The sequence below is a fragment of the Chlorocebus sabaeus genome, chromosome 15 (assembly GCF_047675955.1).
Source record: "Chlorocebus sabaeus isolate Y175 chromosome 15, mChlSab1.0.hap1, whole genome shotgun sequence".
In the NCBI taxonomy this organism is placed as follows: Eukaryota; Metazoa; Chordata; class Mammalia; order Primates; family Cercopithecidae; genus Chlorocebus; species Chlorocebus sabaeus.
Window position 1 is genome coordinate 24,563,084 of NC_132918.1, and position 15,350 is coordinate 24,578,433.

Sequence of the window (15,350 nt, forward strand, 5' to 3'; positions counted from 1 at the left end):
TTACAAGTGGATTTTTAAAGAAGACTGACTCATGTTCAAAGTTAGCATCATTCAAATGGGTTAGAATGTTTCAGATACTCAAGGAAGATAATGAAATAACCTGAAGTCTTTAAAAGCAGTGATTTTTTTTATGTTAGAAAAATCTGCAAGAATGATTTGATACTCAATGAGTCCCACAAGGTAGAAAAGTGGGTCCAAGGAACAACTAACACCTTTAGAACACAATATCCTCAAATTCTTGGTATAACATGGCCAATGACAGATGACTCCAAAGAAAATGTAAAAGCTTCATATTTCATGTAATATAATAATGCTAAACCACAGGGAAATCCTTTTCAACTAATGTTTATGCAGTAATTCCTGGAAGCACAATTCTCACTCTATCCTGACTGTAGGTACAATTTTACTTTATAGGAACTTTCATCTTTTAAAATATTTTGTCTTAGTACTATTACAGTATCTCTCAATGGCTTAAGGTGCTGCTTTAATCTTTCTAGGTAATATTCTCTTCCTAAATGATGAATTTAACTCAGATCTACAAAAAACAATCTAACCCAGAGACAAAATATGAGAAATGCCAAAAAATTAAAAACCAAATGCAATTATAAACAAAGTATGAATTGCAAAAAATAAAATATGGTACAGAAAGTTGCATTTTTAGTCCTATAACAACATGATGAATTCCCTTCATTTTATGACAGATGATGACATTGTTAACTTCTACATAGACCCTAATACTGAAAATAAAATTGTAATCATTGTCATTGAACAAAAGTCTAAATATTTTTAAGTACATGATAGAAGTATATAAAAATTAATTATTTCTTCTTATGCAATTTTTTTAGTCTTAAAATGTGTTTTAAACATTATATAATTTACAGTAATTAATTCACATTGACAAACTTGATATTTACATTTTTACTTACCTTGCTTACCCTCAGATATTTATACCAATAAAAGATAGTTTTAAATTTATAACATTAAATGTAAACTTTCTGTTCACTAATCACAAAGAGCAACTGAGTTGAAATATTACTGATAGAATGCAAATTATGATATAATCCTCAATTTAATAAATCTACATATACTTAAATGTCAGTCAATATATGACAAAATGCATAAACCACCCAACTTACATGTTTCATACAATAAAAGGTTATATAATTATTTTCAAAAATAAAAATGAATAAAAAATACAAAATCAAGATACTTGCATGGTTACCATTATATCCTAGGCCTTTATTTTTAATTTAAACTGGAAATTATATTTGACACAGAATAACTGCCTTTTAAAAAGTTGTCAAAAAACAGCCTATGAGCAAATGCTAACACCAAAATTCTGTCAGCTCTACGACTACCATCTCCACTCTACCAGCCACCCAATCTTAATTGGTGTTGACTCCAGGCATGGAAGTTTCTCAGATTGCATGATATGATGCTATTTCTGTGCTTAACAGTAATATGAGAGGAAAGTCTATATTAATAATATGAGCAGAGGTTTACTATTTGTTGATTTAGTCATTCAGTTCAATTCAGTTCATTTTCTTTTCTTGGTCGCAAAAGTAGTCTTCATACTTTCAAACTGTTCAACATAAACTTTTAAATCACAAACACACACTTCCTGAAAGAATTTTTATTCTTACATTAATCCTCATCTAGAAACTACAAATGTCAAAATTATTTCTACTTTGCTGAATCAGCTCAAGAATAAAGTTACATTTTTTCTCCTCATATACTTGAAGTGTTCTAAAGATGTGTTGAATCCTTCAGTGTGTACATTTGCTATGATTTATAAAATCTGATTTGCCTTTTAAATCTTTTTAGCATAATGAACTGACAAGTCATGTAATTTTCTGTTTCATAATTTAATGTCCCTGAAATATACACCCATCAATACTTTCAGAAAGCTAACTTTCCAAACAGGAATCGTGGCAAAGGGTAATTAAACTATTTACTTTTCTGTAGAAGCAACCAGGTTTATATAAACATTGGAAGTCCAGTTGAAATTTTTCAGTTATTCTGACTGGAAATAAACACCTGTAGTTGCTCCTGATCCCGTGATAAAATCTTTTTGTGAGTGAGAATTGTATATTTTTATCAGAACCCTAATATAGACAAATGGCTTTTATCTTAGGCTATGTAAAAGTATATTATTGTTTATTGGTTTATTTGGTAAATGTTTATTGCTTCTTTAAATCCAAAAAGGAAACCACGGGTTTTTTTGTCTTTGAATTATGGAGCCATTTCATTATGATTGATGTTCAATTCCCAGTCTCTTTGTCCCTTTATTATCATTATAGCTTAGTAAGTGGCTGGAGAAGGAGAACCTGAAAGATATATATATATATTACATCTCTACTAAATATATTACATAATCTACTAAAATTACATCTCTCTATATATAAAGATAGGTACAGTGTTTCCTTAGCAAGTTTCTATCTTACGGCCTTCTCTGAACTATTGATTGTTAATTTCCTTTACTTATTCTGACTTCTGACTAAAGAAAATATCCTACTAACCACCCTACCCAAGTCTAGAATACCAAAGATGTTTCCATTGTATGTATTTGTTATCTATCATTGTGTGATAAATTTTCTAAAATATATTGGTTTAAAACAAAATGTTTATCATCTCACAGTTCTCTCAGGTTAAGAATCTTGTTTTCCTCAGTGTGGTGGTTCTGGCTCAATATCTCTCAGGAAATTGCACTCCAGTGTTGCAATTATCTCAGATCTCAACTGGGGAAAGATTTCTTCCAAACTCACATGCCTTTTGGATGACCTCAGGTCCTTGCTGGATCCTGGCTGAAAACATCAGTTCTTTGACATATGAGCACCTTAAAACACTGTAGTTTGATTCCCTCAGAACAAGTGAATGAGAGAATGAGAGTGTAAGACAAGGCACCCAAACCAGACCACAGTCTTTTGTAACCTAATCAGAAATGACAGCCCATCACTTTTGTAATATTTTGTTTATTAGAAACAAGTCATTAAATCAGCCACCCTCAAGGGGAAATAATTACATAAGAGTATAAATACTAAGTGGTAGGGATCTTTAGGAGTCATCTTGGAGGCTGCTAACCATACCCACGTTCCAAAAAAGAGAAAGGAGAATTTTCACTTCATTCCTCAACTAAATGTTATCTTTGAATTAAAACTAAAAATTTACCTTATTTTGCTAGTTCCTGTATGTGCTCTATCTGGGTTCTAGGAAATGATGGAATATGCTTGGCTTTCATTCTAGAGTGAAGAGAACAGAAAAATACCAAAATACAACAATTTAAGTCCCATGAAGAAAAAATAAAATAAAACAGAGTGATAGAATAACACGATGGGCTGATGAAAGAGAGGCTAATTATTTTGATTAGGCAAGGTTTATATGAGAAAGTACTTTTAAGATGAGAACTGAATGATAACAAGGAATTAGCCTTATGTTTTCATAGGGGTATTGTCAGGAGTAGAATCTTGCAGCAACGGGAAAAATAAAGCAAAGATTTAGGGCATGAAAATCCTTGATAGGCAAATTATAGGAGTTTCTTGAGACTGATACCAAGTTAAGAGAACCAGATCTTCTAGAACCTTGTATATCATGGTAAGGATTTAGACTTAGTAGAAGTGCAGTGGAATACCACTGTGTATTCTGAGTGGTTGAATACCTATTTATATCTGTCTGTCTCTCTATCTATCTATCTATCTATCTATCTATCTATCTATCTATCTGAGACCGTCTCACCTTGTCATGCAAACTGGAGTGCAGTGGCACAATCGTAGCTCACTGCAGCCTCAACTCCTAGGCTTCAATGATCCTCCTGTCTCAGTCTACCAAGTGGCTAGGAATATAGTCATGCATCCCCATGCCCAGCTATTTTTAATTTTTGTTAGCAATGAGGTCTTGTTATGTTGCCCATGCTGGTCTTGCCTCAAGTGATCCACCCAGCCCAGCCTCCCCAGTAGCTGGGATCATGGGCACAAGCCACCACTCTCGCTATTATCAATATATTTTTTAAAAGACCATTCTAGGACTGTGTGGAAATGTATGGAACAGGGGCAAATGTGGCCACAAAAGATCGCATAGCTATTTCAATATTCCACATAAAAGATGAAGGTAGCTTGAACTAAGCAGTAAAGATAAACAGACAAGTCTTTGCTATTGTGAATAGTGCCGCAATAAACATACGTGTGCGTGTGTCTTTATAGCAGCATGATTTATAATCCTTTGGGTATATACCCAGTAATGGGATGGCTGGGTCATATGGTACATCTAGTTCTAGATCCTTGAGGAATCGCCATACTGTTTTCCATAATGGTGGAACTAGTTTACAATCCCACCAACAGTGTAAAAGTGTTCCTATTTCTCCACATCCTCTCCAGCACCTATATGTAACAAACCTGCACGTTATGCACATGTACCCTAGAACTCAAAGTATAATAATTAAAAAAAAAGATAAACAGACAAATTGATATAAAATATATTTTGAAGGTAAAGCAGATAATATTTACTAATAAATTATACCTGGGAAGGTATGGTGAACATTTTTCATATTTTAGCCTATAACACATTTGAACATATTTCTATAATTTTGTAGTGTGCCAACTATGAGTCTCCTCTGATTAAAAGGAATCTGAAAATTCATTTTCCTATACCTCTCTGAAGGTGAAAAACAAGATTATAAAGTAGGTTATGCCTATCAGGCATACAGAAGACAGACTGGTACAAACCAGCAAAACCTGAGACAGCAAGTATAAATATGTCATCTTAAAAGCCAGGAGAGTGTGTGTCAAGAAGTAGGGAATGTCCAATTATATTGAATACTGCTGTGGTTTGAATACAAAGAGAATGAAGATGTGAATGTTCTTTGGCAATGAAAAAGTCACGAGAGACAAGTGGACAGGTGCAATTGGAAGGCTGATTTTAGTCACATACGGCATGGAAGAGACGTTAGGAAGAGGAAATAGCAATTATAAAGATATACATTTTAGATTAAGTTTTGCTATTATAGGATCAGGAAAAATCAGTGGTAACCATGGGAAGTTAAAGGGTTATATTTTTTAAAAGATGAGTAATATTAAAATCATGTTTCTATGCTGATAGGAATGATCTAGAAAAGCAGAAGATGCTGGTCATGCAAAAGAAAGAGGTTATATTCATTATGTATTTGTCAGCAACAATGTATTGAGTGATAATTATGTCAGTCACTGTTCTAGAGATAGAAAATATGGAATTCACTTTCTATTTTTGGCTGAAAAAAACAATAAGCAAGGAGTATTAAGTAAAATATATGGTGTATAAATTGATTAAAGAGAAAATAATGTTGGCAATTTTAAATAGAGTGACCAGGTAGAATCTCACTGAGAAAATGAGTAAAGGCCTGAAAAAAATATAAATTACATCATGTGGACACCTGAGAGAATAACTTTCCAGGAAGAGGGAAGAGCAATTATAGAAGTTCTCATTCAAGAACATGCTCAATTTTTTTTTAAGTTAATTATTATTTTCAATTGTTACGGGTGTATAGTAGGTGTATATATTCATGGGGTAGATGTTATGTTCCGAGAAAGTCATACCATGTGTAATAATTACATCAGGGAGAAACATTAAGAAAGGCAATGTGGGTTCACACCTGTAATCCCAACATTTTGGGAGGCCAAGGCGGACGGATCATGAGGTGAGGAGATCGAGACCATCCTGGCTAATACGGTGAAATCCCGTCTCTACTAAAATTACAAAAAATTAGCCAGGCGAGGTGGCGGGCGCCTGTAGTCCCAGCTACTCAGGAGACTGAGGCAGGAGAATGTTGTGAACCTGGGAGGTGGAGATTGCAGTGAGCCGAGATCGCGCCATTGAACTCCCGTCACTCCAGTCTAGGCAACAAAGGGAGACTCCGTCTCAAAAAAAAAAAAAAAAAAAAAAAAAAAAAAAAAAAAAAAAAAAAAGGCAATGTGGCTGAGGACAAATAAATCAGAACAAGGGCACAATATCAAAGAAGTAACAGGCCAGGCAAGGTGGCTCATACCTGTAGCCCCAGTACTTTGGGAGGCTGAGGCAGGAGGATTGCTTGAGTCAAGAAGTTTGAGGCTGCAGTGAGCCATCATTTGGCCTCTGCTCTCTAGCCTGGGTGGCAGGTAAGACCCTGACTCAAAGAAACTTTAAAAAAAGAAAGCCAGATCTCTGGGGCTTGGTAGATTATTTAAGAACTTGGAATGTACATTTGTGATAGATTTTTGGACTAAAAGCCCACTTAAAGTAAGCCCATGAGGGAATGGTAAGATATAAACAGGAAACAGGGAGAAAAGACTATACTTTCAGGAAGTGTTACTTACAGAGATGGGGAAAATATGAGGAGAACTGGAAGAAAACATGAAATTAGTATGAGTTTTTAAATGGAAGAAATATCAAAATATGTGTGTGCTATTAGGAATAGCCCAGTAGCTCAAAGTCTTTTCCTATATCTCTGACCGTATCCTCTCAGTCTCTTTTTCTGTCTCCTTGATCAACTACTTAACTTCTTTTTCATTAATTTTTTTCTAATTTTTGAATTTTGTTGGTACATGGTAGGTGTATTTATTTGTGGGGCACTTAAGATATTTTGATAAGGCATGCAATGTGGTGTAAGTATGTCAGAGGGAATGGGGTATCCATCCTCTCAAGTATTTATCCTTTGAGTTACAAGCAATCCAATTACACTTTTTAAGTTATTTTAAAATGTACAGTTAAGTTATTACTGACTATAATCACCCTGTTGTGCTATCAAATTGTAGGTATTATTCATTCTTTCTGTTTTTGGTACCTATTAACCATTGCCACCTCCTTGCCACCCAGCTCCCTGGTACGCCTCCCAGCCTCTGGTAACGATCCTTCTACACTCTATATCCATGAGTTTAATTTTTTTATACATATTTTTAGATTCTACAAATAATTGAGAACATGTCTTTCTGTGCCTGACTTATTTCACTTAACATAGATAAGAATGTAAATTAGTGCAACCACTATAGAGAACAGTTACGAGGTTCCTCAAAAAATTAAAAAGTGAAATAGCGTAAGATTCAACTACTTAACTTCTAAAGTGGCCCAGGTCTCAGTTCATGGACCTTTATTCTTCTCTCTTTTTGCTAACATTTTAGGTGACTTGATCCAAACTCATGGTGTCTATATGATAATGGCTCCCAAATGTATATCCCCAGCCCTAACTCTTCCTTGAACCCTAGACTCATATATTTAATTTTGTTTTTAACAATACTACTTGGGTGTTTAAACAGTTTCCTTAAACATAACATTTCAAATACTGAGTATCTAATCCACTCCCGTCCCCATCATAGTCATCCCCATTATTTAAGTAAATAATCATTCAACCCTTTTGGCTTCTTAGGCTTAAATATTGGGAATTATTCTTGAAGTTATCATTTCACAATATTCATCCTGTTCACCATTGAATGAATGTGGTGCTGCCTTCAGTATACACAACAATTTCAGTAGCTTCTTACTACTTCTTTTGATCCTCTTGGTCCCAACCACCACCTCTCACTGAAATTTTAATAAATTTTATATGGAAACCCTTTATTTGCTCTTAACTCTTTATAGTCTACTCTCAACCAATATTCAGATTGATCATATTAAGACATAAGGCATATAATTTTACTCCTCTTTGCAAAACTTTTATTCAGATTAAAAGTCAAATAACTTGCAAAGTCCTGAAAGACCTTGCATGCTCTAGAACCCTACTATCATTCTATCCTATCTCCTACCACTCTATTTTCACCCATGCTCATCTCTTTGCTGATGTTGAAACAGTTCACATATCCATACAACACAGGGCCTTTACAGGGCCTTTACATTTTGCTGTTTTTTTTTTTTTTTTTTTTTTTTTTTTCCTTATCATGCTCTTTTTTTCAGATTTATGTATGGCTTATTTCTACGCTTCCTTTATCTCACTGCAAATCCCATCTTACTAGAGATGCATCTGTGACTACCCTACATAAAATATTAATTATTCTTCTCTTGGCACTACATTTTTTCCTGCTTTATTAGTCTTTATAGCACTGGTCACCATACAAGTCACTATGTATTTACCTTTTGTTATTGTTGTTAATTCTCTGTCATATGAATGTAAATTCTTTTTTTTTTTTTTTTCCTGTTCAAGGTACATTCCCAGTGGGTAGAATAAAGCCTGACTTATGATAAGAAATCAACAAAAATAGATGAATAAATGAATAAATTTCTATTTTTTATCTTTTTTTAATTATTATTATTATACTTTAAGTTCTAGGGTACATGTGCATAACGTGCAGGTTTCTTACATATGTATACTTGTGCCATGTTGGTGTGCTGCACCAATCAACTCGTCAGCGCCCATCAACTCATCATTTACAACAGGTATAACTCCCAATGCAATCCCTCCCCCCTCCCCCCTCCCCATAATAGGCTCCAGTGTGTGATGTTCCCCTTCCCAAGTCCAAGTGATCTCATTGTTCAGTTCCCACCTATGAGTGAGAACATGCGGTGTTTGGTTTTCTGTTCTTGTGATAGTTTGCTAAGAATGATGGTTTCCAGCTGCATCCATGTCCTTACAAAGGACGCAAACTCATCCTTTGTTATGGCTGCATAGTATTCCATAGTGTATATGTGCCACATTTTCTTAATCCACTCTGTCACTGATGGACATTTGGGTTGATTCCAAGTCTTTGCTATTGTGAATAGTGCCGCAATAAACATATGTGTGCATGTGTCTTTATAGCAGTATGATTTATAATCCTTTGGGTATATACCCAGTAATGGGATGGCTGGGTCATATGGTACATCTAGTTCTAGATCCTTGAGGAATCGCCATACTGTTTTCCATAATGGTTGAACTAGTTTACAATCCCACCAACAGTGTAAAAGTGTTCCTATTTCTCCACATCCTCTCCAGCACCTGTTGTTTCCTGACTTTTTAATGATTGCCATTCTAACTGGTGTGAGATGGTATCTCATTGTGGCTTTGATTTGCATTTCTCTGATGGCCAGTGATGAAGAGCATTTTTTCATGTGTCTGTTGGCTGTATGCATGTCTTCTTTTGAGAAATGTCTGTTCATATCCTTTGCCCACTTTTTGATGGGGTTGTTTTTTTCTTGTAAATTTGTTGGAGTTCTTTGTAGGTTCTGGATATTAGCCCTTTGTCAGATGAGTAGATTGCAAAACTTTTCTCCCATTCTGTAGGTTGCCTGTTCACTCTGATGGTAGTTTCTTTTGCTGTGCAGAAGCTCTTTAGTTTAATTAGATCCCATTTGTCAATTTTGGCTTTTACTGCCGTTGCTTTTGGTGTTTTAGACATGAAGTCCTTGCCCATGCCTATGTCCTGAATGTCCTAGGTTTTCTTCTAGGGTTTTTATGGTATTAGGTCTAACATTTAAGTCTCTAATCCATCTTGAATTAATTTTCATATAAGGAGTAAGGAAAGGATCCAGTTTCAGCTTTCTACTTATGGCTAGCCAATTTTCCCAGCACCATTTATTAAATAGGGAATCCTTTCCCCATTTCTTGTTTCTCTCAGGTTTGTCAAAGATCAGATGGCTGTGGATGTGTGGTATTATTTCTGAGGACTCTGTTCTGTTCCATTGGTCTATATCTCTGTTTTGGTACCAGTACCATGCTGTTTTGGTTACTCTAGCCTTGTAGTATAGTTTGAAGTCAGGTAGCATGATGCCTCCAGCTTTGTTCTTTTGACTTAGGATTGTCTTGGAGATGCGGGCTCTTTTTTGGTTCCATATGAACTTTAAAGCAGATTTTTCCAATTCTGTGAAGAAACTCGTTGGTAGCTTGATGGGGATGGCATTGAATCTATAAATTACCTTGGGCAGTATGGCCATTTTCACGATATTGATTCTTCCTATCCATGAGCATGGTATATTCTTCCATTTGTTTGTGTCCTCTTTTATTTCACTGAGCAGTGGTTTGTAGTTCTCCTTGAAGAGGTCCTTTACATCCCTTGTAAGTTGGATTCCTAGGTATTTTATTCTCTTTGAAGCAATTGTGAATGGAAGTTCATTCATGATTTGGTTCTCTGTTTGTCTGTTACTGGTGTATAAGAATGCTTGTGATTTTTGCACATTAATTTTGTATCCTGAGACTTTGCTGAAGTTGCTTATCAGCTTTAGAAGATTTTGGGCTGAGACAATGGGGTTATCTAAATATACAATCATGTCATCTGCAAACAAGGACAATTTGACTTCTTCTTTTCCTAACTGAATACCCTTGATTTCTTTCTCTTGCCTGATTGCCCTAGCCAGAACTTCCAACACTATGTTGAATAGGAGTGGTGAGAGAGGGCATCCCTGTCTTGTGCCAGTTTTCAAAGGGAATTTTTCCAGTTTTTGCCCATTCAGTATGATATTGGCTGTGGGTTTGTCATAAATAGCTCTTATTATTTTGAGGTATGTTCCATCAATACCGAATTTATTGAGCGTTTTTAGCATGAAGGGCTGTTGAATTTTGTCAAAAGCCTTTTCTGCATCTATTGAGATAATCATGTGGTTCTTGTCTTTGGTACTGTTGATATGCTGGATTGCGTTTATTGATTTGTGAATGTTGAACCAGCCTTGCATCCCAGGGATGAAGCCCACTTAATCGTGGTGGATAAGCTTTTTGATGTGCTGCTGAATCCGGTTTGCCAGTATTTTATTGAGGATTTTTGCATCGATGTTCATCAGGGATATCGGTCTGAAATTCTCTTTTTTTTGTTGTGTCTCTGCCAGGCTTTGGTATCAGGATGATGTTGGCCTCATAAAATGAGTTAGGGAGGATTCCCTCTTTTTCTATTGATTGGAATAGTTTCAGAAGGAATGGTACCAACTCCTCCTTGTACCTCTGGTAGAATTCAGCTGTGAATCCATCTGGTCCTGGACTTTTTTTGGTTGGTAGGCTATTAATTATTGCCTCAATTTCAGAGCCTGCTATTGGTCTATTCAGGGATTCAACTTCTTCCTGGTTTAGTCTTGGAAGAGTGTACGTGTCCAGGAAATTATCCATTTCTTCTAGATTTTCTAGTTTATTTGCATAGAGGTATTTATAGTATTCTCTGATGGTAGTTTGTATTTCTGTGGGGTAGGTGGTGATATCCCCTTTATCATTTTTTATTACGTCTATTTGATTCTTCTCTCTTTTCTTGTTTATTATGAATAAATTTCTTAAAACACTCCCTCCGTTACCTTGTCTTAGTTGAAAATTGGCCTTACAAATGGCTTATTGATAAACCAAATTACATTTTAGGTAGATGTCATTCTTGAATTATCTGCTGTATCTGGCACTAGTTTTCATTTTTCACTCGCAGAAGTCAAGAGTGACTTTCACGACTCCTTCCCAAGCTCTTGGTGTTCCTCAGAACTTTCTCTTCCCCCAAATTTCCAGTTGCCTTTGAGGGATCATCTTTCTCAGCTAGTCTGTTCAATGTTTATCCTCTTTATTGCTGTTCTAGTTTTAGCTATGATAATTTTCCACTTTGCATAAGTAAACTCTTTTATTCTCACAATCTCAACAATGTTATGTTTCTATATGTTGATATTTTCTCCAAAATATTTTTCAAAATAACTCCAGTTTGGCTGATGAAACTACTTTTCAATTGTTAAGGATGATCCTCAGAAATCAACATTGGAGGAAATGGGACTCTGAAAGTTCTATTTTAACAAGATCTCCTGGTGCTTTGATGTGCACTAGGATATGAGAACCACTGATCTATATCTTCATATCTGACCTCTTATTAGAGCTTCAAACACAAATATCCAACTGTTTATCTGACATTTCTACCAGTATGCACCTAAAGCAGCTCAAATTACACATGTGTAATGCTAAACTCATTATTTCATCTACCCCTGAAATCTCTCCTCCTCTTAAACCCTTATCTTCAGAAAGCCAGTTTTCAAAGAGGGGTGTTACATAATGATAAAGAGATTAACATTTCAAGAAGACGTAATAATCCTTAATGTATATGTGCATAACAACAGAGCATGAATACATGAGGCAAAACGGATACAACAACTGTAAGGAGAAATAGATGAATCTACTGTTATAGCTGGAAACATTTAACAATCCTCTATCAGAAGTGGACATATCCCCAGCAACTACACAATCATTAATTCCACAGTTGAAATAAAAATCAGTAGGTATCAAAACTCAACAGCACTGTCAATCCACTGTATATAATTGACATCGATAGACTACCTCATCGAACAATAGCAGGTTACACATTATTTTCAAGTTCACATAGAACATTCACCAAAATAGATCACGTTTTGGGCCATAAAATACACTTTAACAATTTAAAACAAATAAAAGTCATACAATGTCTGTTCTCAGACCACAATGAAATTAAGCTAAAAATTAACAGCAGAAATATAGCTGAAAGATCCTCCAGTACCTGAAGACTAAATAACAAACTTCTAAATAATGCATGGGCCAAAGAAGAAATCTCAAGATAAATTAGAATATATTTTCAATTAAATAAAAATAAAAATACAACATATTAAAATCCATGGTATGCAGTTAAGAAAGCAATGCTATGGCAGAAACTTACAAGATTTGATGCATATATTAGAAATGAAGAAAGATCTAAAATCAATAATCTAAGCTTCCACATCAGGAAACTAACAAAAGAAGAACAAACTATTTTAAAATTAAGAAGAAGAAATAAAAAATATTAGAGCAGAAATGAATTGAATCAAAAATAATAAATCTACAGAGAAAATCAACAAAACCAAAAACTTGATATTTGAAAAGATAAATAAAGTCAATACACTTCTACTTTGGCTAATAAAGGGAAAAAAATGACACAAATCTTTCCTATCAGAAATAAAAGTGGGGATATCACTACAGTTACCATGGACAGTAAAAGAATAATTAAAAAAAACGTGAACAACTCTATGCCCACAAATTTGATTAAAAGATTAGATTAAATTCAGACTCTATAAGGAACTTAAACAAATTTACGAACAAAATACAAACAACTCCATTAAAAAGCTGGCAAAGAATATGGGCAAAAGAAGACATTCATGTGACCAAAAAGCATCTGAAAACATGCTCAATATCACTAATCATTAAAGAAATACAAATAAAAACTACAATGACATACCCTCTCACATCATTCAAAATGACTATTATTAACATTAAAAAGTCAAAAAATAACAGGTGCTGATGAGCTTGCAGAGAAATGGGAGCACTTATTAACTGCCAGCGGGAATGCAAACTCTTAGTCAGTCATTGTGAAAAGCAGTTTGGTGATTTCTCAAAGAACATGAAGCAGAATTACCATTTGACCCAGCAATTCCATTATTGGGTATATATTCCCAAAGGAATATAATTATTATTATACCATGAAGACACATGCATGCGTATGTTCATTACAGCACTATTCACAATAGCAAAGACAGAATCAACATGAATGCCCATCAATGCTAGGCTGGATTAAAAAAAAAAATGTTGTGTGTATGTGTGTGTGTGTGTATATATATATATATAAAACATGAAATACCACACAACCATAAAAAGAATGAAATTGTGTCTTTTGCAGTGACGTAGATGGAACTGGAGACCATTATCCTAAGCCTACTAACACAAAACAGAAAACCAAACACAGCATGTTCTCACTTATAAGTGGAAGCTAAACATTGAGTACATACGGATAAAAAGAAGGGAACACCAGGGCCTCAGGGTGGAGGCTGGGAGGAGGCTAAGGATTGAAAAACCACCTATTAGACACTATACTTATCACCTGGGTGATGAAATAATTTTTTTCACCAAACCTCCACGACACACAGTTTACCTATATAGCAAACCTGCACATGCAAACCCGAACCTAAAAGTTTTTAATAAAGAATAATAAAAGAATATTATGAACAACTTTGTGCCTACAAATTTAATTAAATGGAACAACTCTTTTAAGACACACACTTCCAAAGAAAAATTACACAGTCTTGATAGACATATTATTTATTTTAAAAATGGAATCAATAATTAATAACTTTCTAAAACAGAAAGTACTAGGCCCAAATGAATTCGCTAGTAAATTCCTACATATATGTAAGAAGACATTATGCCAATTATCTACAATATCTTTTTAAAGACAGTGATAAAGAAGTGAAAAAGAAATTATGTAGGCAGTGAGGGTAAGGAAGTGAGGGCAGTTACTGAGGGTAGTCCTCAGTAAGGTTTAACTTTTAATGAAAAGCAGCCCCAAAATCATTTTTTTTCTAACAAAGAGCACCTGTAATATCGAGCTGCAGACATAAAAAAGCTGGAAGCTTGCACAGGTAAATGCCTGCAGTTATGCCAATAGGAAAAAATGCACCTGGGACTAGGCATGATCAATATGGTGGCTCCATCTTCTCTTTGTCAGCCACGTGTACAACAAGGAGCAGACAAGATGACCTTGGCCAAGTGGAAAGCCCATTTGCTTAATAAGATTAAGGTGGGTGGACCAGCTTTCCCCATGCTATGTAAATGTCACAACTGTTCAAACCAATCTGTACGGCCTATGTAAATCAGATATTGCCTCCTCAAGTCTGCCTATAAAATCTGCTGCAATCTGCTGCGTTTTCCTTTTTCGGACATGTCTCTGTTGCAAAAGAGAGAGCTGCTCTCCTCTCTTCTTTCTTCTGCCTGTTAAACTTTCCGCACCTTAACCCATTCCGTGTGTGTGTCAGTGTCATTAATATTCTTGGTGTGAGACGACAAACCCTGGGTATTTACCCAGACAATGATGTTGCTTCATTAGAGAAGAGAGAATACTTCATAACTCATTCTGTAAGTCTAGCATTACCCTCATACCAAAATCAAACAAAGACATTATTAGAAAACTACAGACCTGAGTCTTTCATGAACATAGATACAAAAATCTTTAACAAGCAAAATCAAATCCAACAATGGGCAAAAATAATTACACACCACCACCGAGTGGGATTTATCTCTCATGCAAGGCTAGTTCAATGTTGGAAAATCAAGTAATGTAATCCATTATATCAACAAACTGAAGAACAAGAATCATATTATCTTAATAGACAGAGGGAAAAAAAGGATCGTAAATACCACATCCATTGAAGATAAACTCTCAGTACACTAGGAAAATTGAAAACTTTGTAAATTTGATGAAGAATGTCTACAAAATACCTACAGATAACATCCTACTTAAGGGTGAGAAACTTGAAACTTCCCTGGTAAGATTAGGACAAGGGAAAGATACCCACTCTCACTGCTTTTCTATATTGTCCTGGAAGAAGGACACAACAAGACAAGAAAAGGAAAGAAATGTTATACAGATTGGAAATAAATAACCCTCTATTTGTTTGAAGATGACATGATTGTCTGTGTATAAACTCTAAAAGAAAAG

At 35.0% G+C, this 15,350-nt stretch overlaps 1 long non-coding RNA gene across 1 annotated transcript in view; it reads right to left on the reverse strand.

The window, feature by feature from the left end:
* LOC103221313 (uncharacterized) overlaps positions 1–15,350 on the reverse strand; it is a 349,435-nt gene that overhangs the window by 53,875 nt on the left and 280,210 nt on the right. Inside the window, exon 13 of the long non-coding RNA XR_012095553.1 lies at positions 3,169–3,239. This is a non-coding gene — a long non-coding RNA (uncharacterized lncRNA). The remainder of the gene's footprint in view (positions 1–3,168; positions 3,240–15,350) is intronic.